The sequence below is a fragment of the Mesoplodon bidens genome, assembly GCF_964165515.1.
Source record: "Mesoplodon bidens genome assembly, chromosome: 9".
Lineage (NCBI taxonomy): Eukaryota > Metazoa > Chordata > Mammalia > Artiodactyla > Ziphiidae > Mesoplodon > Mesoplodon bidens.
Genome location: NC_138166.1, coordinates 36,830,558 through 36,857,155, shown reverse-complemented (window position 1 = coordinate 36,857,155; position 26,598 = coordinate 36,830,558). Strand labels below are relative to the sequence as shown.

Below are 26,598 nucleotides of genomic sequence, written 5' to 3'. Positions count from 1 at the left end.
TTTTTCCAAGTCTTAAACAGAGTTTGCTAGCAAATATTTAAATCATTGACCTTATTTTTATTTGTATTTCCTGATGTAGGTCACATGTTTCATCATCATTTCCTCATTTGACCTCTGCAGATCTAGATTTTTTAAAAGCAAAATATAACTAACAAAAAGGAATTGGCTAAATAAGTAAACTGGGAATTTGGGTATTCATTCTAAACAAGTGTGTTATTTTCCTGAACTATTCTTTTTTCACATACAGAATTTTACAGAACTTTCCTTTTATATACTTTCAGATTTTAAGAAATACTACAAAAAAAATGAAAGCCAGTGTTTCAAATTTGAGGTCATCTGGTTCAAGCAACAACAGAGAAGGCTTAATGTCTCAAACCTCTTTCCAATTTTTTTCATAATAATTTTGTTAAACATTTATGCAGAACTTTGTTTTCTTTATTCAGGAATATCTCCAGTAAAATTCAATGTTCTGAAAGATGCATATGATGTTTCTTGAAAGATTAATGAGATGAAGAAAAAGGACAGGAAAAAATCCAAGTATCTATTATATAATTTGCATTTTTAGAGACTTGCTTGCAAACCTTAACTAAAAAGATGAGTCTTAGATTAGATTAACTTATTATTCATTTAATGGAGGAAAACCAGAACTTTTTTTTTTTTTTGAAGGTTTCATGTTTATAGGTCAGGAGTAAGCCTGCTTTCTCTTTTCTACTTCTCAAATTCTCTGAATCTGGCAACATGAATACAGTATCTAGAAGAGATATGTTTTGGCAATGAACAAAGAGACACTGTTTTACAATTAGCTCCTTTTAACTTGGACTGTTGTCTGTAGATGGTTGTTTGTCTTAATATATTGAATAATTAGTAAAAGCATCCCATTGGCTATGTAATTAGTGGGCACAGAAGAGAGGATAGAATAGGAAAAATGTAATAAATTGTGTACACTATCTAAAACAAGAATGTATATGAAAGAAGTTAACTCCATATCTTGAAAAGACCTTGGAGATTAAATTCTTCATAAAGGAATTCCCCACAACAACAAATGTTACCAACATAGTAATATATGTGAATATAATGGTTTAGAAATGACTCTTAATATAATATTAATTTGTTTTCCAAATATTAGTTAATTGTTTTGCCATTTTCAAAACTATTAGTTGAGATAGATCAGTGTGAGATGAAATTTATAACTTTTCTCTCTAATAACTCCTGGCTTATTTCCTTTACCCCTTTGATACCTTTAATTCTATTGTTCAACCAAAGAATCAAAGACGTATTTATTAAGTACCTACTACAGACTGAGTACTTTGCCAGATATTGAGGGTAAGACATATATATATATATATATATATAACATATGGTCCCTAAACTCAAGGAATTTACAATTAGATTATAAGTGTTAAAGGAAACAAAGTGAATAAAATGAACTTGAAAAGTTAGAGATGAAAAACAAGGTAGATAACAAGGATGCCAAGATAATTCAATGAGGAAAGAATAGTCTTTTCAAGAAATAGTGTTAGCACAGTTTTGCACATGCAAAAGAATGTAGCTGGGCCTCTACCTAATGCCCTATGCAAAAATTGATTCAAAATGGACCAAAGACCTAAATTTAAGACCTAAAACTTTAAAACTCTTAAAAGAAGATAAAGGGGGAAAACTTTATGACCTTGGGTTAGGTAGTGATTACTATGATATGACAACAAAAGCATGAAAAATAGAAGAAAAATAGGTAAATTGGACATTATAAAGATTAAAAGATTTTGTCTTTCAAAGAACACTCATGAGCTTTGCAAATCTGTGGACGTCTCAGCTAAATGTCTTTTTTCGAAAACTCCTGTTCTCAGAATATAGACTGTGAAGGCAGATAAATGGGAATACTTTAGTGCAGTTATTTTATGGTCTCTTAGCATTACTACTGAATAGTATGAAAATCCCTCTCAGTCTTTGGACTCTGAAAATGTAGGTCCCATGACAGTGTTAACATAAAAGTCTTTATGAGTATTTTCAGTGTGACCTATTATTATGTTCATTAATTTTCATTAGATTTTAATCCTTGGAAAATATAATGACTTTAAAACAAAGTAGACAAAGTGGTAAGCTGTGTCTGCCTGATGTGCTCCCAATGTGCTGTAGTGTATTTGAAAGAGATGGAGATATCATCAAGGCTCTTTTCCTAGTAGCTCTGCTTTTCTTTGGTACTACTCTGGGCTTTGCGGTTTTGTGGCTTTGCCTTCTTTTTATGTCGTATAGAATTATAGGACATGTATCTGACAAAATATCTACTGGACATGACAGAAAAATGGTCGTATTCTAACTCTTGTATCTCTTTGGTGTTTCCGTTTCGGGTAAAGTCTTTTATGCTACTGGGAATGCCTATTTCATACCAGTAAAAATAAGCAGAACATTTCCCTCTTTAGCTCTAACCATTTTAGCCGGCTCTGTTCTTTCTCAAAGAGAAAGTCTGAACTCATGTGTGAACATGTAATGCAGGAAATGTGGAAAGTGATTATGTGTAGAAAAAGAGAAGATGAAATAATTAAAACACAGTCAGTGTTTTTTTTTTATCCTACTGGTGGGTCCCTTTAGTATGAGGGTGAGGTACTTCATGTTACCATGTTCTTGTACCATGCAAACAGTGGGTGTGGTCAGAGATGCACATCCACTGACTTGAGGCCAGGCCTTCCACCATCAAGTAGCTATTCCTCTGAGTATTACCCTAACCCTGCCTGCTGTTTTTGCCACCTTGTTTGTTCACAGAAAGTGTTTCAACATGTGCTTAAAAAAGATAACGAGATTATATAGATTATACACATATATGGCACAGACACTGTGCCAACAAATTATCAAAATGAGTGTTTCTTAATTTTTTTTAATCTTTCCCCTCTCCAGGAAGAGAGTTGTATCCAGCAATAGAATGCATATTTTCTTTTCCAAGAATTTTGAGTGATTATTGGGAATATCTTTAAAATTCACATTGAATATCCTGAGAGTCAATAGGTATTTTATTTTAATAGAAAGATAAATGATCCTCCTGATGTCAGACATGAGGTATAATTTAAAACATTTCACAGCAATTTTCACATAGAACTCTTTCATAGATTAGCACAGGCCCCTGGGATAAAATTACCCCAATGTGGATTTTGAGACTTCCCATTCCTGACAAGACAGCTAAACTACAAAGAATGTTAGCTTCCCCCCCAAACTCGATGCTGTAGATGCTGCCTGAGAGAAGAAGAGTGGGTCCTATGAACTAACAAACTCTGGCTGGATAAAGGGCAGAAGTGGCATTGTGTGAAGGTGACAGGCAGCCTGGAGTACAAAGGGGTCAGGTACTACTGTGGGAAATAGGCTGGCAGAGGAGTTTTGAACTTTCTTTTCTATGACAAAAAAATAGCAGCATCCTCCAAAGCTACTTAATATCTAAGCGATAACTTCTGTAGAGTGCCCAGAGAGAGTACAGAGCTGATGGAAACAAGAAAGGCAGACAAAGGAACCCTAAACTAGCCCCACTTCTCCTCCTTTCCTCCCAGAGATTTCTCCAGAAATTAGTAAGTTATAATCAAAAGAGGTTACCACCTCCCAATATTATTTTTTAACTTTCAAAGAATTTAAGGCCAATTCCTGAGGGATACATTTTCCTTAGAGCACGAAGTAGCATGAATGAGACATTAATAAAAATAAGCTACGAAGAAAGCTTTAATATGTTCCAGAAATTGCAAAATTACATTATCTATATTTGCTGACTATAGTGCAGTAAAATTAGAAATGAATATCAAAAAGTAGAAAGAGAAAAAACTTTGGTTTTAAAACTAATAATCTCTCCTCTGTCTGACATATTTATTTTAATTCAGTATGAGTTACTCACATCTATCCACACATTTTCATGTCTCTGTGGTATCTGGATAATATTGTAAGAGAACATAAAAATGTACATGAAAATAGTGGTTCAAGAAATCTTCTTTCAAATAACTTTCCATAAGTGGCTTTAACAATTTGGTAACAATAATGGCTACCATTTATTAAAGAGTTAGGATGTTCAGTGTGTTCTTTATGTATTTTATGTCAAATTTCTTAGGGAAAAAAACAAACAAACACCCAGATTCAGAGAGGCTAAGTAACTTGCTCAATGTAGCACAGCCAGTAGAGGCAGAACCAGGGTCTAAACAGAGTTCTGCAAGATCACAAGGCTCACTCTGTTTCCACTAAAGATAGTACTGATCACCCAAGAGGAAGACAATGTTGTCTTGAATCAGATTTGTAAAGAATTATGCAAGTATGATTAAAAATAATTTTAAGAACTTTAGTATTCTTGCATATTTAGGACTGTACAACTTATTCATTTATTACTAAACCAATTTTTTTTTTTTTTGCGGTACGCGGGCCTCTCACTGTTGTGGCCTCTCCCGTTGTGGAGCACCCGCTCAGGATGTGCAGGCTCAGTGGCCATGGCTCACGGGCCCAGCCGCCCCGCGGCATGTGGGATCCTCCCGGACCGGTTCCTGCATTGGCAGGTGGACTCCCAACCACTGCGCCACCAGGGAAGCCCACTAAACCATTTTTAATTGAATGTTTACCATTTGTAAGACATTTACCGAGGGAATATTTACTGATAAAAATCAAAATTTGTAATATTTGAGATTTCAAATTTCACAAACAGCTGACTTCCAATATCAGAAATGAACCTCCTCAAATGTCATTTTGAAATTATGCTAAAATGTCAGTTTCTTTTGAAACTGGAAAATCCACTAAATAAAATAACATTTGGTTATTGGTATTATTCCGCTACCAGTGGGCTGCATACTTGGGTAATGAAGATAGAAAAAGCATGAAAGAATAAAGGAGGGAAAAGGCTTATAAACAAAACCATGAAAGTAAATGTCTCTTCTACCTTTTACTGATGCCATGTGATGTACTAGGTAGAGTACAATTTGCACTCTTTCAAAGTCATCTCCAGATGAAAACCTCAAAGACTTCATCTTTCCCAGTAAACACTTATGATCATAGACCAGGTTAAGAGACAAAATTGTTTATCGTAGTCTTGCCCTTTTACGGAGAAAGAACAAATAAGAGGTTTCCTCACGTTGAACTTAAAGTAGCTTAAATGTAAGGAGCTCCAACTGAAATAAAAGCTTAAAGATCTTGATTAGGATCAAGAATTCAAATACAGTCTCTGGACATTTTAAGCATATACTGTTTCATAGAAAAATAAGTGTCTTACTCAAAAATATTATGTTAAAAATAAAGCAAGTATTTTCTTATTCATTTCAAATATTAAGTCTTTGGGCTAAATAATATCATGAAACTGTACATTAACTCATCTAACTATTGTAGACATTAAATATTTTTAAACTAGTTGCTCTTGGAATAATACAAAACAGTGTTTATAGCTGGAAATTTTATATTCCTCATAATATGTGGGAAAAGAATTATTTTTATAGCTATTTGCCATATTGTCTTTACTAATTGGGAGATTTATTCATTTATCTTTAAATTTATGTTGCCACTTCAAAATTGTTATAGCATAATCTAGTTTATTTATCCTTGGTTATATGGTCAATCATATTTCTCCCTGATCAAGGATTACTTATCTTTGGTCATATATCAAAATATTTCTGATAAGCGATGGAAAATGGAAATATAAGATTGTAATGAAGGGACATTTTATGACTGGACATAGAGATCCATGAACCAAAAAGTCATTCACATGAGAACTACTGTGATCTTTGAGAATTGTGCATCCCTTTTAATTCAAAGTTAAAACTTATACCAATAAAATAGTCTGATGGAAAATAGAAATTTAGAGCACTTCACACTGAACTTTGTACAAAGAATTTACTCAAAAACATTGAACAACTGACTGAGATATAATTAAATTTGACGTATTAACCTCTCTAGGAATTTTCATTATGATCTTTCCTTTGGACAAATTGGACCAGTCTGACCTTTGGCACATTAGAGTTTGAATCTTATGTCATAACACATTATTTCAGGACAAACTGAAAATACAATAGAAACATCTCTTCCAGGGCCATGAAATGGCATACAATAGTTTTTCACAGATAAGCATTTCAGCTTTCCACCACCAAAGCTATGATTCAAAATCTTGCTTTGTGGGGCTTCCCCAGTGGCGCAGTGGTTGGGAGTCCGCCTGCCAACAGGGGATGCGGGTTTGATCCCTGGTCGGGGAAGATCCCACATGCTGCGGAGCTGGGTCTGCAAGCCACAACTACTGAGCCTGTGCTCTAGAGCCCACTAGCCACAATTGCTGAAGCCAGCTCGCCTGGAGCCTGTGCTCCGCAGCAAGGGGGGCCGCCACGGTGAGGGGCCCTGCGCACCTTGGCCAGGGGTGGCCCCCCACTCGCTGCAGCTGGAGAGGGCCTGCGCACAGCTGCGAAGACCCAACGCAGCCAAAAATAAATAAATTAATTTTAAAAAAATCTTGTTTTGCATCATTTGTTGTGTCACCCTTTTGCTTGCCTTGCTGCTTTGACCCTTTAAGCCAGACCATAAATCAGCTTCAGGTAGCAGCCACGTTTAAGGCCATAGTTTGGGACCCTTACCCACCACTCCACTGGATCTCAAGCTGACTTAGCCCGCCCCCTAGTTGAGCTTTCTTGCCTTGACATTCCAACATGCAGGTAGTAGTAGTTCCCTATTTTGCCTTGGGCGGTCACAACTATGTCTGGCTGAAAATTTTTTATCCCAATGATCTTTCTGGGCAAAATGCCTTTGCCAGTGCTTGGAGATCTTGCTAACATTCTTGACTGTCTGCCTGTCACTTTTGACTGTTGGCTATGTAACAGATGTGAATTTTAAATGTTGTAAGAATAAAATTCACTTCATCTAATGCCAGCTGAATTAGGGGCTGAAGGCAGGTCCACTCAAGGTAGTGTTTCTGAACCAGATAGGCAATTTTGATCATCAGCTGTGACTTCATTTTCCATTCAGTGTAGGTAACCTCAGTAAGACCATCTATCTAGAAACTAGATGTAGGCTTTAAAGATAGTTAAAGCAGGACATTTTTACAAAAGGGTGGCCTGTTCCCTAGTATGGAACTAGGGAATTTTGACAATTTCAAATCAGATTAGCTTGGATAGCCCCAGAACAGGGCCTGAATAAATGTTATTTTTATTTCTTAGACTACTATAATCTGATCTTCCCTGAAGACTTTAACTTACTCATGCAAATTGGGAAAATAGAGCGGGGTGAAATACTGATCATAGCTAAGGAAACGTAAGAAAGACTCCATATCCTTGTTTGTCCTAGGGGCTATTCCAATCCACAACTCTTAACACCATGTGTGATAATTATGATGGGTTGAAACACAACCAGAGTCATGGAAGTTGGCCTGGAAATGGTGCTATGCAAGCTTGCTCAGGTCTTTTCCATAACTTCTTTTTTTTTTTTTTTTTTTGACATTTTAATCTTTTGACCACCTTCATCCCATTTCCCCTCCCACCCCTAACTGGTAACCACAAATCTGGTCTCTTTTTCTATGAGTTTGTTTCTTTTTTTTTCCTATTTTTTAAATTTCCACATATAAGTGAGATTGTAGGGTATTTATCTTTCTCTGCTTGACTTATTTCACTTAGCATAATGCTCTCAAAGTCCATCCATGTTGTTGCAGATGGTAGGATTTCTTTCTTTTTATGGCTGAATAATATTTCATTATATATACACACCACATCTTGTTTATCCATTCATCTGCCCCTAGACACTTAGATCATTTCCATGTCTTAGCTATTGTAAATGATGCTGCTATGAACATGGGAGTGCAGATATCTCTTCTACATGTTGTTTTCCTTTCCTTGGGATATATTTCCAGAAGTGAGATTGCTGGAACATACAGTAGTTCTGTTTTAATTTTTTGAAGAATCTCCATACTGTTTTCTACAGTGCCTATACCAACTTACAGTTCCACCAGCAGTGCACAAGGATTCCCTTTTCTCTACATCCTCACCAGTATTTGTTATCTTTTAGATAATAACCATTCTAACAGTTGTGAGGTGCTATCTGGTAGATTTGCATTTCTTTATGATTACTGATGTTGAGCACCTTTTCATGTACGTGTTGGCCATTCATATACCTTCTTTGGAAAAATGTCTATTCAGGTCCTTTGCCCATTTTTTACTTGGATTATTTGAGTTTTTCCTATTGAGTTTAGGAGTTCTTTATATATTTTGGATACTAACGCTTTATTGGATATATTTTTTGAAAACATTTCTCCCATTCCACAGGTTGTCATAACTTCTGTTTCTTTGTTAAAATTTTCTAGTTTTTGATTTGTTTCATGAGGATTTGTAATTGATTTTTAAAGCACTTTATAACGGCTTCTTTAAAATCTTTGTCAGACATTCCAACATCAAATATATCTTTTTATTGGCATCAGCTGGTTCTTTTCTCATTCAGATTAGGGTTTTCCTGGTTCTTGGTCTGAGAAGTGATTTTCTACTGTATCCAGACATTTTGGTTATTATGTTAGGAGACGATTGATCCTATTCATATTTTCTGTGTTAGCAGGCCATTGCCCTGTGTAGGTTGAGCTTATAGGTAACTTTTATTCATTCTGTTCCAATGACAATTTGGGTTTCTGAGCCCTTGCAGTGTTATTCTGGTCAGCTTCCTTCTGATGCTTTTAGGGTTCTTGCTTAGGCCCTTCTGGTGTCATCTGTCAGGGTAGAAGGCACTTCCTTGGGCTATGTAGAATTTCTGGGTGATCTTTTGGGGGAAGACGCCAGTGAGGAGCAGGGAAAAGTGAGTGTATACATTCTTGTTCCAGAATTGGAAGCCAGCCCAAGTCCTTAACCATCCTCCGAAGAGTTCTTGAGAGTCTTGACTGCAAATGCACAAAGATGTTGTCCAGAAAATATCCAGGTAGAGGAATATCTAGATGACAACATCCAATTGAGAAATATACCCTGGTGGAAAACAAAAGTCCATTTATCAATGTTTGGAAGATGAGAAGCACTGCACAGGTCATTGGACATTTTCATGTCCTGAAATTGCCTGTTGCATTGCTTGAAATTTACCTTCCTTTTTCTCACACTCACCTTGGGCTCTCTGTGAGACTCCAGCTTTGTGAAAACCCAGGCTCCATGGAGTTGGTCCAGGAGTCCTGCTACTAGGGAAGTGGGCAGTAATTTCTAATAGTAACTCCACTGAGGGTATAGAAACCCTGGCACAGATAAGTTCTCTGCTTTTTCTTCTTTGTGAAGAACATTTTGACCCCTGTAGGGGAAGTGGAAAATATTTTCCCATTATTTACAAAGCACTTTACACCAAGATTACCTGTCCACACACCAGTAAAAGGCTATTGATGTTCCAGGTGCTTGCTCAAAGAGCCCTCTACTCCTCAGTTATATCTCAGCCTGGTTTCTCTTCACTTCCTAACCCTACTCTAGCATTTGGCTCAGTTATGCTGTTTCTCTCATAGCTCTCTCAGCATGTCAGGGCATCTCTCCTTTTAGTGGATGTGACTCCTGCTTTAGCTCCAGTAACCTTGGCATGGTGCTGTAACAGCTTTTGCCAGGCAAGGTCCAAGTTGCTGGTGAAAAGCCCCAGTACCCAGCATAGTTCTAGTTTCCATCACAACAAGCCATGCGGTACTGATACATAGGATCTTACAGAAGAAGGAGACAGCATGTTGAGTCAGGTTTCAAGATGAGACGCCTCTCCTACATCTACCCTGTCAACTCAACTTCATTCCTCATTCCTAGAGAAGGGGGCTTCTGAAACACTTGATATCATGGCCTGTGAGTACACTGGCCACAAAATACAGTGGATTTGGTGGAATGAGCTATTCTCACACTTCTTGGTTGACAGATCTGTTGCAAATCTTCCATAGCCTTGATTCAGTTACTAAAGCAGATGTTTATGTTGGTCTCATTGAGAGTTCTTGGGACAATCAGAAAAATCACACTTTGATTTTTCTACCAGCTAGTCCCATAGTCAGAGATCAGGAAGACCTCGTTGTTGTTCTTCTTCTTTGTTGAATAAATTCCCCTTTCATTTACATCCATCTGATTTATGATATGTTGACCCTTCCCTTGTTTATCCAACAAGAAATTTTGGACACAGGACTCTTCTATGAGGCATTCTAAGGCACAGATTTGCAAAGTTTATTTAGTGTAGCACTAACATATCTAGTGGTGCATTTCTTTTAAACAAATTTCCCTCTAACAATAATCATAAGGTTTGCAAAATGGAAAAGATGTCAACAAAAAGTTACAAACAACTGAATGTATACTGGGCACTGTGCAAAGTGCTCGAAATACAAAAATAAAAAATAACATGGATCTGGCTCCCAAGAGTTATGCAGTGTAACAGAAGAAAAATTACACGCACACATGAGCAATAGTTAACATACAGTAAAAGTGCAGTATTATAAACACTGACAAAGCCAGAAGTCCTATATCAGAATTGCTTTAGACAGGCAGTTGAGTCAGGAAAGACTCAGCAGAGCAGGTAATAGTTTTGAATTAAGTGTTTAGAATAAATAGGAACCAATCATGTGGGAAGAGAGCAAAGACATTCCAGGCTTAACGAGGCCCATGTGCCAAGTCACAGAGGCGAGGAGCAATAATACGCACTGGGAGATATAAGCAGCTCTGCGTTGCTCAAGTCCAAAGGGATGTGAGATGAGGCCGTAAGGGGTTTTGCAGTCCATGAAAAGGAGCTGGGATTTGGTTCTTTAAGAAATAGGAGACTTAAGATAGATTTTAAAGTGGGAAGCTTTGCATTTCAGAAAAAATCACTGTGGATTACAAATAATACTAACACCCGTTTTAAAAATTTAAATTTATAACCTCATGTTCGATCATGTTGCCCCTTCAAAGATCTGAAGGGCTCTTATATAAATGTAAGCATAAAGACATCTTAGGCATTGCATACCTCTTAGGTAGGACTCATGTAAGAATAGCTGGTAGCTTCTTTCTGGCCTTATGGAAACATAAAGAGAAAATGTGCCGTCTTTAAAGAGGAAACTTCCTTTCTTTACGAATTTTCTAGTAAGCATCAAAGCCAAATGGAAAAAAAAATTATTCCCATAATGCTCTCAACAGTCTTGTCCTCCCAGGCCTTCCTAGTGGATGGGAGATCCTGCCCTTTGTACGCATAGAGTGTGCTTGTCTGTGCTGTTGACTTCTGCCCTATATCTGTCTTCCAGACACCTATCCATAGAGGCAGCCTTCATTCCCTATTTCCAGATGAGAATTCAAGTCAAGGAACATATCAAGGAAAAAAATTTAGGTTATAGGGCTTCCCTGGTGGTGCAGTGGTTGAGGGTCTGCCTGCCGATGCAGAGGACGTGGGTTTGTGCCCCAGTCCGGGAAGATCCCACGTGCTGCGGAGCGGCTGGGCCCGTGAGCCATGGCCGCTGAGCCTGCACGTCCGGAGCCTGTGCTCCGCAGTGGGAGTGGCCACAACAGTGAGAGGCCCGTGTACCGCAAAAAGAAAAAAAAAAATTTAGGTTATATACGCAATGGAAATTATCCATTCATGACTGGTTTTCTCTTATGAATATTTTTACTGATACTCTCACATTGCTTAAGAAAGGTGATTGTCAGAGAAAGATCAACAGATCACACCTTCAACAGGTGCACACAGATCCTGTGCACCTTCACTCAGGCAGTAAAAGTGAAGGTGCCCAGGGTCATTTGTGATCATCAACCTGCCTTCCTCTCTCTGTCTCATGTCCTTCTCTTGCAGTGATGACGCAGACAAGCAGGCAGGGCAGCAGCATGACTCTGGGTTTGAACCCTGGCTAACATTGACACAGATTTCACAAGCCGTGGCTATTTTTTTTTTTTTTTTTTTTTTTTGCGGTACGCGGACCTCTCACTGTTGTGGCCTCTCCTGTTGCAGAGCACAGGCTCCGGACACGCAGGCTCAGCGGCCATGGCTCACGGGCCCAGCCGCTCCGCGGCATGTGGGATCTTCCCGGACTGGGGCACAAGCCCGTGTCCCCTGCATTGTCAGGCGGACTCTCAACCACTGCACCACCAGGGAAGCCCAGCCGTGGCTATTAATGCAAAAGCACATCCTTCTGGATGTTATGGAAAAAAGGATGATTTCTGTTGCCATCTTAGGTTCTTTATAGGAAATGCCCTGCATGAGGAAAGCCGTGGAATGAAAGCAATTGATAGGTAAATAGAATACCATTGTGGCATCTCAGTGTCTCATGGATATCACTTTCACAGATAAAACTTAAGTCTCTCTGTGTAACTGACAGGTAGGCCATTAGCCATTTTTAATAAAAGAGTAGACAAGTTTCTCTCCTGTGGCTTTTGCTGGTACTTTTTATAGCCGAAATGTGGTAGGAAGTAGGCCCCAAGTTCCCTTGGCAACAAGTAGAGTAGAAGCGATACACAGAAATCTGAATCATCGGTGAATCATCTGAGGATTTCTGTTTCCATTCCTTGGAAATAATTTACTGATTGTTTTTTTTTTTAATCTATGTGATGTTTGCTGACTCCAAGGGAAGAGCACAGAGGGCACAGAGACTGACTCTGGTCAGTCATTTAAGAATCATTCTGAATGCTCCAAGTGGACTTTAATATTGATATCCAAAAACCCACTGTTCTTTATTAAGACAACACTCACTGTTTAAAGGGAACAGATCTGCACATCAAGGCATCAGCAATGGGGAAGTTCCCCTTCACCAAATAAACCTATGTCCCCAGGAAGATGTTTCAGGACATTGCTGCATTTAAACTAAATTTTTTTGAGCGTCAAGGAAAGGTGATCTCTATACAGCTCATTGTTAATCACAGAGTACACTTTCAGACACCGAAAAAGAGAACTGATATGGTTGCACCTGAAACATGTGTGCACACGTGTACATGCGCACACACACACACACACAGACACACACACACCCCATCTGAAACTTCTGGACATCATTTACTCAGTTTTTTCCCACTATTTTTTTTTCCACGAATACATGTCTTGTATAATCCCTTTACCTCCATTCTTGTTGCTTCTCCCTTATTTCAAGGTTTATCACTTTGTTTTCCTGAGTCAGTGTCCTTACTCTCTTCTTTGTGCATAGAGAAAAAGAACTTCCCCTAAAAATGCTTTTTCTCATGTCAGCATCCCAATAAAAACTCATGAATTGTTCAATGACTTCTTGTGGACCATGACTTAATTATCATTGTATTCACAGCATGCATCATGGTGTGACACACAGAATATGTTCAATAGATATTATAATTATGGAATTTTTGATTATACACTTCCCATAATAGATCTAAATCTATTTGTGAGCATAAATCTAATCTCATAAGTTTTCGCATCCCTAGCTGCTAGCATGGTCTCTGGTATAGTATCACGCTCAACCAACAGTTATTGAAACAGTGAATGGAATTCAAGTTCTGGACTCTTGTATGCATATTGTAATCTCCCCTATCTAGGTGGCCTCATTTCCTACCAGTCCCCTCCTTCCTGTGAAGTGAGCCTTTGTACCAGTCAGGCTCCATGTAGTCACTCATACCATTTTCGTCAGATGAATTATCACCACCATTCCCACCACCTACTTAAGTTCTATCCTTCGAGGCCCAGCCTAAGTTTCATTCTAGTCACAAATGGAGAGATTTCTTGATTCCTCCAGTCCTCACAGATCTTCACATTCTTCTAACTCCTCGTGTCTGTGGCCTTTATTTAAATTTTGTCCCTAATGCAATCTTCAATTGTTTGCTTCCTTTTTGATTCCTGGGTGATGTCACTTATCTCCTAATCCTTGGCATCTCCCACATATTGATGACACTAAGCTCCCTCATCTCTAGCCCTGATGTCTCCTCAGATTGTGAAAACTCAATGTTTTATAAGTTCTTCAGGCTCAAAAATGTTCAGAAGTTAGTCCATATTGTTAAATTTTGTAGGTATGTTAATTGTAGTATTTTTGTTGTGAGTCCTTTTGTTCTTAGGAATACGTATTAAAATATTTATGGATGAAATGATATGTTTCAAATTTATTTCAAGATAATATGGGAGAGGATCAAAGGAAGAGTTATGCTATTCTATGCACTACATGTTTGGAATTTTTCATAATACAAACTGCTTAGAATTTTTATTCATCATTTTTCTCTATTAGTGCCTTCAATCACTTCAAACCTGCTCCTCCTTTGCTTAAATGCATTTTTCCCCCCAACCTCTGTCCCAACCTCTGGGACATTCTCAAGCGGGGAGCAGAGATTGACATGTGAAACTGACCTAGTTAGCTGCTCATGAGATCAGTGCCCAAGTAGAATATCCTGATGTCAATCAAGTAATTAGAAACAATTTTTGAAAGTGAAAGGAGAGACCAACTCTATTCTGAAAGAAAAATAAGATAATTGAGAGTTACCCCTCCACCCCCCCATATCCCCAGTTTTGTGATTCTCTACACATACGACAAGAGAAACAACCAAAATCCATGGTCATGTTGTGTCCTTTGCTTGAACTATCTTTCCCTTCCCCTCTTACCTACTTAGAAACTATCTACTTAAGCTTCATTTAAGACTCTGGTCAACCATCCCTTTCTCTTTGTAGCACTCCCTGGACTCTCTCTGTCTCCTATAGGCAGAATTAAATGGCTCCTCATCAATATTCATATAGGATATTATACCTCCTTTCTTTTTTTTTTTTTTTTTTTTTACTACATCTCTAAGGAATATAGTGACTAGTTTATCTGTATTCTTCTGGCATTGTGCTAATGTGGCGAGAACTAACTTAGACAGTTTCCCCCACGCTGTAAGCTCTGAGTTCAGGGACTGTCTTCCTCTCCTTGATTCCCTAGATAGCACAGTGCCTTGAAAAAGGTAGATGTTCAATGAAAGTCTGAAATTGAGTCAGATAGAATCTAATTTCTTTGTATATGTTGCTCCATTTTTCTGCTAATATCCGTATATTGAAAGTCTTCTTTCCTGATCTCCCCCACTCCAAAGCGTTCCATCTTCCTCTGAATTCACAGCACATATTATGATCTGCTTTGGTTTTGGTGTCCTATTTCATTTGCTGTTTAAGACTGGTGAGAACAATGACCATACCTTTTCATCCTCCTGTTTTCTATGGAGCCTGCTCAGGGTTTGATTCCCGAGCACAACTGAAAAATTTTTGAATTGAATGTTTGAGTGTAAAAGACCCAGGAAGGGCCTGTTTCCTACTTGAGATCAGCAGTACCAAATATTTGATGTCCACTATTTGCTTAAATAATTTCATGAGCTCCATTATTTATAGAAGGAATAAAGAGGTCTGTAAATAGGCAGCCACAATTCAGAGAGTGAGTACTCACAAAGTTCCTTAAGGTTTCAAGAATTATGCAGCACATGTCACCCATTTAATCAGTTACTGCTCACAAAAACACAATGGTAGAGGATTTGGATCTCCATCTTAGAGTTATGGAAACTGTGGCTACATTAGTAGCAGGTTCAGGAACAGAGCTCAGATTTTTATCCCAAGACTTCTGAATCCAACTCCAATGTCCTTCCCACCCACACCACAGGTGCCTGTGTGTAAATGATACCAGGCTTAGCTCATTTAATACAGTCAGGGACTTGATAATCTGCAGATTTGGTATCCACAGGGAGTCCTGGAACTAATCCCCCATGGATACCAAGGGATGACAGTGCTTCTCATCTGTTACAGGTCTTTTATTATTTTTATTTATTTATTTACTTATTTATTTATTTTGTGGTACGCAGGCCTCTCACTGCTGTGGCCTCTCCCGTTGCGGAGCACAGGCTCCAGACGCGCAGGCTCAGCAGCCATAGCTCACGGGCCCAGTTGCTCCACGGCGTGTGGGATCTTCCCAGACCGGGGCACGAACCCGTGTCTGCTGCATTGGCAGGTGGACTCTCAATCACTGTGCCACCAGGGAAGCCCCTACAGGTCTTTTAGAGAAGCGTTATAGCATAGGGAGTTAGGAGAAAACCTCTGATACCAGACTGTGTTCAAATTCTGGCTTTGTCTAGCCTTGTGACCCTGGGCCAGCCAACAATCATGCTGGAGAGAGAGAAAAAAATGCTTTATTAATTGAGGCAGTGCACTTCATGAAGGAAACTCAGGTGGCTGCTGTGGAGGCTTCTTGCTATCAAATGTGCTCACTCTGTGCCTCAGTTTCCACATCAGTAAATTAAAGATGATAATACTCCCTATCTCCTAGGGTTGGGCACAGGATTAGACAAGTAAATATACATAAAGCATTTAAAACAGTGCCTGGCACATATATATAATGGTTTGCGTCTGTCACTCTATTAATCATTTATTTTAAAATAGAGCATATGCAATACATTTTGTATAGTAAGAAAGGCAGAAATATTCACTGACTTTTGGGGATCAATATTTGAACCTCATTCTAAGATATTTATGGCATTAGCATCTAAAATTTCTTTCATATACTCCACAACCTTTCTAAACATACTTAGTTTACAAAATCAGATTGGACATTGTACAGGAATAGCTTTTCTCATAATATGTTAGTACTTTCAGTTACATTCCAGCTGGAGTCTGAAATGTTTTTGCATGCAGAAACTTAAAAGTATGTGAAAACAACATGATTCAAACTTTTTTTCATTTTCGTTAATCGTGTTGTTTGTTCACATATGGAATAAAAACAAAGTTGATAGTTTTTGCTATCACTGGATAGGAATCAATCACCCCCAAAACAGGGCAACATATTGGGAACTATTCTGATGTCTGCTTGTGTAAGAAAAACTAACAAAATGATACATCATTTATTTAATAATGTAGTCTATACATATCAATCGAGTATTCTTGTATTCCAGGAATTATTCTAGAAAAAGGACACAGTGTCCTCCACATGGAATTTATCTGCAGGTGTAAGAAGACATAAAATAAAGTAAACAAATAAAATAATTAAAAATGTTATGGTGGGAGTTATGGAAGAAATGTACAGGGTGATATGACCCACTAAATAAGTGGAAAGGTAGAACGATGAACTTAAATAAGGTAATTTGGGAAGATTGAGCAGAAACTTAAAAGAGCAGAAGAAGGCACAGAATTTGGTCATGTAGTCTGAAAAACAGAGTAAAAAAAAAAAAAAAATCAACCATAGAGACTGGTAAATACCAACAGGATTTTGTTTTTGTTTTGTTTTCTGTTCTCATTTTACCTATATTTTTTGTCCCTATCAGTAAATTTGCTTTGGTTCAAATGCAGTTTAAATAGCTTGGATTAAGATCAAACATTATCTGAGATTCATGTTTCTTTCTCTGTTTCCTTTTAGTATAAATGTAATGCTCATTATAAAAAATTCTGGAAATTAAAACTTTTAAATAAAATAAAATTTACCCACAATCCAAAAACATAAATGCAAACGTTACTAACATGTTGGTCTGTTCCTAAGGCAGATTTTTTTCAAGTTCAGTTTGTGGTTATCTAACCTTTGTGAAATGAGGTTAAATGAAGTAGGTGGCCAACTCGGCTTAGATAAAAGAGAGGCAAAGCAAAGGTCATGCCGATATTGGGTTTACATGGTAATAAGCATGTTTGGATTTAAAAAGTTACAATTGACCAGAAAAACTTGTAGTGGTCAGAACAATATGGCCAGAGAAATGTTTTGATAGCAAATGTTGCCAAATCTTATCTCCCTAACAGTTGCCCCACTTTGGAAGTAATAGCCTTGAGGGAGAGGGACTGTAGAGAAATCAGCCTTGTTCTGATGGAAAGAAGCTGGGATAGGTGATGCTTCTGGCCCTTACATGGTCCCAGCTGAGCCCCAGTTGATGACAAGACCACAGCAGCAAATATCTTGCTCATTCACATCATTTGAGATCTAATTTTTTCCTAACTGTCAACATTATATTTTCCTTCTCCTCCTGCTCATTCTCGCTCTCCAGTTCTCATACTGAAGAGCCTTTAGGTTCCAACTTGCTTTTTGAGGCAATACTGAATTCACAGATCTTAGTGCCATCTTCTTTTGGATAGTGTAAGGCTCATGCTTTAAGGGGCTCAGAGCACACACACCTTCTTTGCTTCAACCCTGAGAATAAGCAAAGTAATGGAAAATAAAGGCCCAGCAGCAGCCAAGTCTGAACAAGAGGAGCCCATCCATAAACACTGAAAGAAAAATATGCTGATTTTAAAAATCTTCCACTGGGAACCAGAGATGGGAAATTAGAGGGAGAGTTGATTGGGATATTGCTAATTGCTCTATTATCTTTCACTTTACATAATAAAGAGACTTGTTTTTTGCAGTGCCGATGTCAAAGAACCAAACTAGGTTGAAGCATTGATGTAAGATAAGCTAGGGAAAAGTAAAATATGTTGTTATGTCTCAGGAGTCATTTGGCAATTATTTTTTCCCTTTCAGGTATAGGTAGGTAGGTAGAGAGATACAGATATTTATACATATGTATGTATGTGTGTGCATCATTATTGTAAATATAATTCTGTCCCTTGTCTTTCTCACTAAACATCTTCCCATGTCATAAATTCATCTTCAAAAACATCTTATTAAATGAATAATCTATTATCATACAGCTGTATCATAGTTAATTTAACCAAAAGTACCCTATTGCTGGACTTTTAGTTTGCCACAAATGTTATAGATGATGCTATAATGAACATCATAGGATATTAATCTTTTTCCAGTTGCTATTTTTTTAAGGATAAATCCCTAGACATAAATCTACTATAATCAATCATTTGAGTGTTTCTCAAGTCGTAGACCTGTACTGTTAAGTTGCTTTCCCAATAGCAATGTTTAAAGAAGACCTTCTCACTAAACCCAGCAGTATTAACTGTCTTTCACAAAAATCTTTACTGGCATGAATTTTAATAAAGTTTAAGGTCTGAGTCAGAGTCACTTGTTATTTTCCTTTCTATTTTTTCTTACTTCTATTTTTTTTGGAGGGTGGGGATATCAAAATAGGATTCATGGTAGAGCTAAAACATGCACAAAATAATAAGCCACAGTTTCAAAAAACAAGCATGTAGTTTTAAAAATGTGCACAAGATTGGTCAATGAGTTTACTTTTGGAAAGATTATATTCTTAGGGCCATTTCAGTGACCTTGGGTTAATACTGCTTTTGAATCCCGTATGGTCAACATTGGCTATTTTTGAGCACAGAAATTTCTAGATCTTACTTATACACTAATATACTTAACTGCTCGATTATGTGGGATTTCAGCTGAATGGGTAAAACAAATTCATTCTTCTCATAGTTGTCAAATCAGACAGCTGTTTTCTTTCTAGTAACGTTTTATCCTTTTCATATTTGTCATTTCCTTTGTGGAATTGTGAAATAGATAGATCAACTTTTCCCCATAATGCTAATTTACTTCACTATCTACTTATAATTTTACCTATTTTTATATATTCTTCTTTTTTTAAAATTAAGTATAATTGATTTATAATATTATGTTAGTTTCAGATATACAGCAAAGTGATTCAGTTACACACATTTTTTTTCTGATTCTTTTCCATTATCCGTTCTCACTAGAAGTTGAATATAGTTCCCTGTGCTATACATTTGTTGTTTATCTATTTTATGTATAGTGGTGTGTATCTGTTACTCCCATACTCCTAATTTATCCCTCCCCCCAACGCTTTTTTCCCTTTGGTAACCATAAGTTTGTTTTCAATGTGAGTCTGTTTTTGTTCTGTAAATAAGTTCATGTGTGTTATTTTTTAGATTCCACATTTAAGTGATATCATATTATATTTGTCTTTCTCTTACTTCACTCAATGTGATAATCTCTAGGTCCATCCATGTTACTACAAATGGCAATATTTCATTCTTTTTCATGGCTGAGTAATATTCCATTGTGTGTGTGTGTGTGTGTGTGTGTGTGTGTGTGTGTGTAACATCTTTATCCATTTATATATAGATGGACACTTAAATGCTTTCTTCTTATATACAAGGCCAATGTAGTTTTGACTAGAATAGTACTAAACTCTAGTCCCCCTCTACACAACCAACCATTGCCATCAGGTTAATGTGGATACTTTTTTGACTGTATTCTATGCATGTGTACACATCAATAATCACAGAGAAAATGTATAGTGTTGTTTTGGTATTTCTCTTTTATAGAAGCTGTGTCATAATATACCTACTATACCAAAAACCTGATCTTTTTCAGTGCCTCTTTCCTGTAAACTCTGGCCTTATATTCTCTACCACAGATTATGAGTCCCTCTGTATACAGATATTGAGTTCACTTCAAGTTTCTTGGTGTAGAAATTTTTTATTTAAGAACACCTTCTTGATCCCAATATCAAAGAGAAATTATACTACAATTTAGTGGAAGACTTTTATAGTACTATATTTAATACATTTATAGTATTATACTTATGCTTAGATTATAATGATCTAAAATTTGTTTTTATGAATATGAGATATGAACTAACTATATCTTTCTAAATAAGTAAATTATTCTCCCAGAACATTTATTTTAAAATCTACCCTTTATCCGTTTATTTAAAATGCCATTCTTATTGTATCTTAAATAAGCATATATACTTGCATTTATTTTTAGACTCCTATGCATCTAGATAATTTCTGTCCCACTACTATACTATTTTTATTACTATAATCCTATAATATGTTTGATACATAGTAGGAAAGCCCATTCCATCTTGGTTTTCTTTTATAGATTTATCTTGGTTATTTTTACATATTCACACTTCTTTATGGGTTTTAGAACAGGTTTCACATTTCCACAAAACATTGTTTTATATGTTTTTTTTAAATTATTTTTTTTCCAGTTTTATTGATATATAATTGATATACAGCACTGTATAAATTTACGGTGTATAGCATAATGATTTGACTTAAATACATTGTGAAATGTTTACTGCAATAAGTTTAGTGACCATCCATCACCTCATACAGATACAAAATAAAAGAAAAAGAAAAAAAACATTTTTCCTTGTGATGAGAACTCCTAGGATTTCCTCCTTAACAACTTTTATAATAACACACAGCAATTGTATTTCCCATATTGTACATGCATCCCTAGTACTTATTTATCTTATAACTGGAAATTTGTACCTTTTGGCCACCTTTGCCCAATTACCCCTCCCAACCCTTTTGTTTTATTTTTTTTAGTGTTGTACTGAATTCATAGATTATTTTAGAGAGAATAGACATCTTTAAAATACTGAACCTTCTCGGGCTTCGCTGGTGGCGCAGTGGTTGAGAGTCTGCCTGCCGATGCAGGGGACACGGGTTCGTGCCCCGGTCCAGGAGGATCCCACATGCCACAGAGTGGCTGGGCCCGTGAGCCATGGCCGCTGAGCCTGCGCGTCCGGAGCCTGTGCTCCGTAACGGGAGAGGCCACAACAGTGAGAGGCCCGCGTACCGCAAAACAAAACAAAACAAAACAAAAAAACCTGAAACTTCTCATTCATGAACAAAGAATTTTTCCCTATTTATTTAGGTTTTCTTTTACGCCCTCCAGTGAAGTCTTGTTAGGATTATTCCTAAATATTTGATGTGATTGTTTCTATTATAAACAGACCTCTTATTCTATTTTATTTTCTAATGGGCTTACTGCTGTAGCTTAAAGCTACAGGTTTTTATATGTTGAGTTTGTATTTGGCCATCCTAATGAAATTTACTTACTGGTTTTAAAATTTGTCCCATTGGTGTCCTCAGGACCAATTATCTGCAAATTGTGACAGTTTTGTAACTTCCTTTCCAATACTTGAGTTGTTTTCCTTATTTTATTACATTGTCTGGGACCTTGAGTTGAAGATTGATCAGTTGCCTAATTCTTGTCAATATGGGTCTGCTTCCAATATCTCATGATTATGGGGAGGGCTTGATGCAAGACTTTGGTAGATCCTTTTATAAAGTCAGGGAAATTATGTATTTTTTTATTTTACAGAAAGCTTTTTAAAAATTGTTATAAAGATGTTGAATTCCTTTAGGATTCTTTTTCAAAATCAAGTGAGATTATCAAATAGTTTTTATGCTTTAACATAGTGCATTCCACTGAAAGATTTCTAATGTTGAGCCACTTTTGCTTTCCCAAGGTAAGTCCCTATTTGGTCATTCTGTATTATTTTTTACAGCAAATTGCTGGATTCGATTTGTTACTATTTTATTATTTTGTATCCATAGTCAGCCACTCAAAAATGTCTTGTTTCAAGAAGATTTGTTAGTGCTTGCTCATAAAATAATCTGGCCCTTGGTGAGGGCTGGTAGGGGCAAGATATTATTCCATTACCATTTCAGTGTTCATTACTGTTTTTTGTCTTTTTTAGATTTTCCAGGTCTTCTTTTGTCAATTTTAGTAATTTTTTAACCTTCTGTAGATATAGTCTTACATAATCTTACTTTTTAAGCTGTGCTTTGTTTTTTCTTAATCATAACTTTTAAAAAATTGACCTTTCATATAACTTTTCAATGAATTAGTTTTTGTTTTTGAATCATGTCAATTATTTCTATTTGTTTTGTTCATTAATTTTTATATTTATCTTAATTCCTTTCTTAAATTTATTTTTGTAATTATTTTAGTTTGTTGGATTGATTGCTTAGTTCTTTTATCTTAAATCTTTCTAATTTTCTAATAAATACATTTAAAATGACAAATTTTTCTCTGAGTACAGCTTTGGCCACAAATCACAGGTTTAATATGTAATACTCTTATTTTGAATCAGTTCTAGACATACTTTCTTCAGTCTTTGCTAATATTATAAATTTCATTTTCTTCAGTTATTTCAGTGTACTATAGATTAGCTACCTTTTTCGTTCCTTGGATACTCAGGAGAGATACAATATTTATTCCCTGAAAATAAAAAGCCTTGCATACTAGAGCACACAGCATGAATAGAGATTGAGTAGTGCATAATATTTCATTCCTATGAACATGGATCCATAACATGTTACCTGGAGCAAATGTTATACATTTTAATGAACTCTATTGTTTCAAAAAGATTTAACTCTTCTTTGGGAAAAGGAAGAACAAGAGTCACTTGAAACTGGAATTAAGTTCAAAGGGGTGACACTAAGCAGGATCACACTATTTATTTTATTTCTAGGCTTAAGAAAAAGGCTGTTTCTAATTATGCTCAAAATCCAGTACCCAGGGTCATATGGTAGTCCTTAGGTTTTTTTGTTTCTTTGTTTTTTTACCGAGAGAACATTAAAATAAGTGAAATATGTCAGGCAGAGAAAGACAAATACTGTATAATATCATTTATATGTAGAAACAAAAAAAAACAATACAAATGAACATATATGCAAAACAGAAACAGACTCACAGATATAAAAGACAAACTTGTGTTTATCAAACAGGAGAGCGGCAAATTAGGGGTATGGTATTAACAGATACAAATTACTATGTATAAAATAGATAAGCAACAAGGATATACTGTGCAGCACAGGGAACTATCCCCACTATGCAGCTCAATATCAAAAAAACAAACAACCCAATCCAAAAATGGGTAGAAGACCTAAATAGACATTTCTCCAAAGAAGATATACTGATGGCCAACAAACATAGGAAAGAATGCTCAACATCACTAATCATTAGAGAAATGCAAGTCAAAACTACAGTGAGGTATCACCTCACACCAGTATGGCCATCAACAAAAAAACTACAAACAGTAAATGCTGGAGAGGGTGTGGAGAAAAGGGAACCTGCTTGCACTGTTGGTGGCAATGTAACTTGATACAGCCACTATGGAGAACAGTATGGAGGTTCCTTAAAAAACTAAAAATAGAATTACCATACAACCCAGCAATCCCACTACTGGGCATATACCCTGAGAAAACCATAATTCAAAAAGACACGTGTACCACAATGTTCATTGCAGCTCTATTTACAATAGTCAGGACATGGAAGCAACTTAAGTGTCCATGGACAGATGAATGGATAAAGAAGGTGTGACACATATACACAATGGAATATTACTCAGCCATAAAAAGAAATGAAACTGAGTTATTTGTAGTGAGGTGGATAGACCTAGAGTCTGTCATACAGAGTGAAGTAAGTCAGAAAGAGAAAAACAGATACCTTATGCTAACACATATATATGGAGTGTAAAAAAAAAAAGGTTCTGAAGAACCTAGGGGCAGGACAGGAATATAGATGAAGACATAGACAATGGACTTGAGGACATGGGGAGGGGGAAGGGTAAGCTGGGACAAAGTGAGAGAGTGGCATGGACATATACACACTACCAAATGTAAAATAGATAGCTAGTGGGAAGCAGCCGCATAGCACAGGGAGACCAGCTCGGTGCTTTGTGACCACCTAGAGGGGTGGGATAAGGAGGGTGGGAGGGAGCCGCAAGAGGAAGGAGATATGGGGATATATGTATACGTATAGCTGATTCACTTTGTCATACAGCAGAAACTAACACAGCAATATAAAGCAATTATACTCCAGTAAAGTTGTTATAAATAAATAAAAGGAGAAATAAAAATTCAAAAAAATAAAACTAGAAGAAAAAATCCAGTACCATTCACTTCATTAATTTTGGGGTTTTTTTGTTTGTTTGTTTTTTAGGATCCATGGTTTTCTCCCAATTGCCCTGGTCGGATACGAAGCCCTAAATTGCTAAAGAAGTCTATTGGGCTGATAGGAAATATTTCTTAGTGCCTGGAAAGGAAGAATCGGTTGGACAGTATGAAATGCAATCACGGGATTCCTGTCTCTGGTGGGTTATGCTGCTTCTAACAAAAACATTTGTGCACACTCATATCCTCCCTTCCACTACCTGAATGCAAGATTCTGCTAATGGAACTGACTAAGGTAAGTGTTTCACACAAAACCCAATTTTGCAGACATTTTATTTTTTGATGTTTTATTTTCACCTTTCAGCTCACAGGGTTTTAGAGAGCCGGAAACTTGATATTCGCAGTGCACAGACTTTCTGTTTCCCCTACTTTTCATACACATTTTTGAAGATGATTGGCTATGAATCTAATCTCGTTAGCACCATGACCTTTTCACCACCAAGTTTTAAGAACTACCTGTTAGACCAGTGCCTAATAAGCATTAGGAAGTAAAATGCATGGGATATATGAAGTTATCAGGCAGAACGGTATTTATTCCCTATTGATACATAACTAACAAAACGTTATGTAAAATACTTTCTGCCTACTTTAAAAGATTTGGATTAATTCTCCTTTTCATTCTAAGATAAATAATATTTACACTACAATTAAAATTTAACTAAGTTTGGCAAGCTGCACAGAGTTCAAAAGTTTCTGAAAGTCCGGAAACCTTCATATTTTATTTGAACTGGACACTCATTTTTACTTTGGCTATTATGTGGGTCTGGTTATTTCCAGACTTAGAACTCACTAATCCTTGTACATTTAAAAAGAATTGGTAAAGTAAATGTGACACAGAAGTTGTTCATGTGACATTGTCCCTAAATGAAGAAAGAGAATAGTTTGCAAATAACTCACCATGCCTATAAAGAATTTTTTGGATCCCAAATGGTATAGCTGGATTGTGACTATATTTACTGCTTTTAACTAGACAATTGCTCAACTATCTACTTAACCTTTAACTATTCGGTTATGTACTAACTTACAAGAATTATACACAAGTATCAGGCTTAATTGGCAACATTTAATGGTTGTTAAAAACAAAACAAAATACTTTCATTCTAAGAATAATTTCTAGATGAGAAGTAATAGCCATTAGCTGGCAAGCAATAAAGCCTGACAATGAAATACTAAGAATTCTCAGGAATGCAGTCTATATGAGTTTTTATTAAAAATTGTATACTTATATCTACTTTTACTTTTTAATGAGAAATACAGAAACCCTGTCTTCGATTCTTAATTAGTAAATATTATGGAATTTTACTGTTAAAAGGGTTTTATATTTCCACTGATATAACATATTTTGCTCATTTAAATTATAGTCAGGACAATGACTGAGGGTCAAAATCCAAATACAGCTTCTGCCATCACTTGGTCCAAGTCAGAGAATATAATCTTTATCTTCAGGTGGATGTTCACTGTGAAAGCAGATTACCTTAGCCACAAACACATCCCCTTGGCATGCTTAAATTAACCTTGTTTTAAGGAGAAAGGTTCCTGTGGTATCTCAGGAAACTTCTAAGTGTGGATTAAAAAGTCATAACTTCCTTTATTTAAACACTTCCTCATATTTTTCTTTTGTCAACTTACTAATAGAAGTAGTCTTTTTCAAAAAAGAAACATAATTAAAATGAAATTTCAGCCCGTTTTTCCCATTTGATAGCTTTATAATATATCAAAAGAGCCCACTGTAGAAAAGAATATGTGAAAAAGCCTATATTGGTTTCCCTGGTGAAATGAAATTGTGTTTACAGAGTGCGAACAGTTCAATTATTTTGGTTAAAAAAAGTTAGCTCTCTCCATGAGGGTAGTGCTGTGTTGGTTGAGAAGGTGGCAACGTGGTTATTGATGGATATCATTTATACATGCAGGTGTCACAGGAAAACCTAATGTGGTCTTAATAGTCCTTTTCATGTTCTTTATGCCGGTAGATTGTTCTTTGATTGTTGTGGTTGTTACTCAGAGCCTGTAGCTACGGGTAATCCAGTTCTGTAAATGCTCAGTGGTCCCAGCCTCTGCTTTTTTCTATGACTGCCTGTCAGCTGGTATGTAGGCTGCAGTGGTTTCTCAGCTCTCTATTTCTTTACAAGC

At 36.6% G+C, this 26,598-nt stretch overlaps 1 long non-coding RNA gene across 1 annotated transcript in view; it reads left to right on the top strand.

The window, feature by feature from the left end:
- The window catches only part of LOC308622926, a 431,583-nt gene extending 406,890 nt beyond the window's left edge, over window positions 1–24,693 (top strand). Inside the window, exon 4 of the long non-coding RNA XR_014016706.1 lies at window positions 24,458–24,693. This is a non-coding gene — a long non-coding RNA (uncharacterized lncRNA). The remainder of the gene's footprint in view (window positions 1–24,457) is intronic.
- Window positions 24,694–26,598: the final 1,905 nt, after the last annotated feature.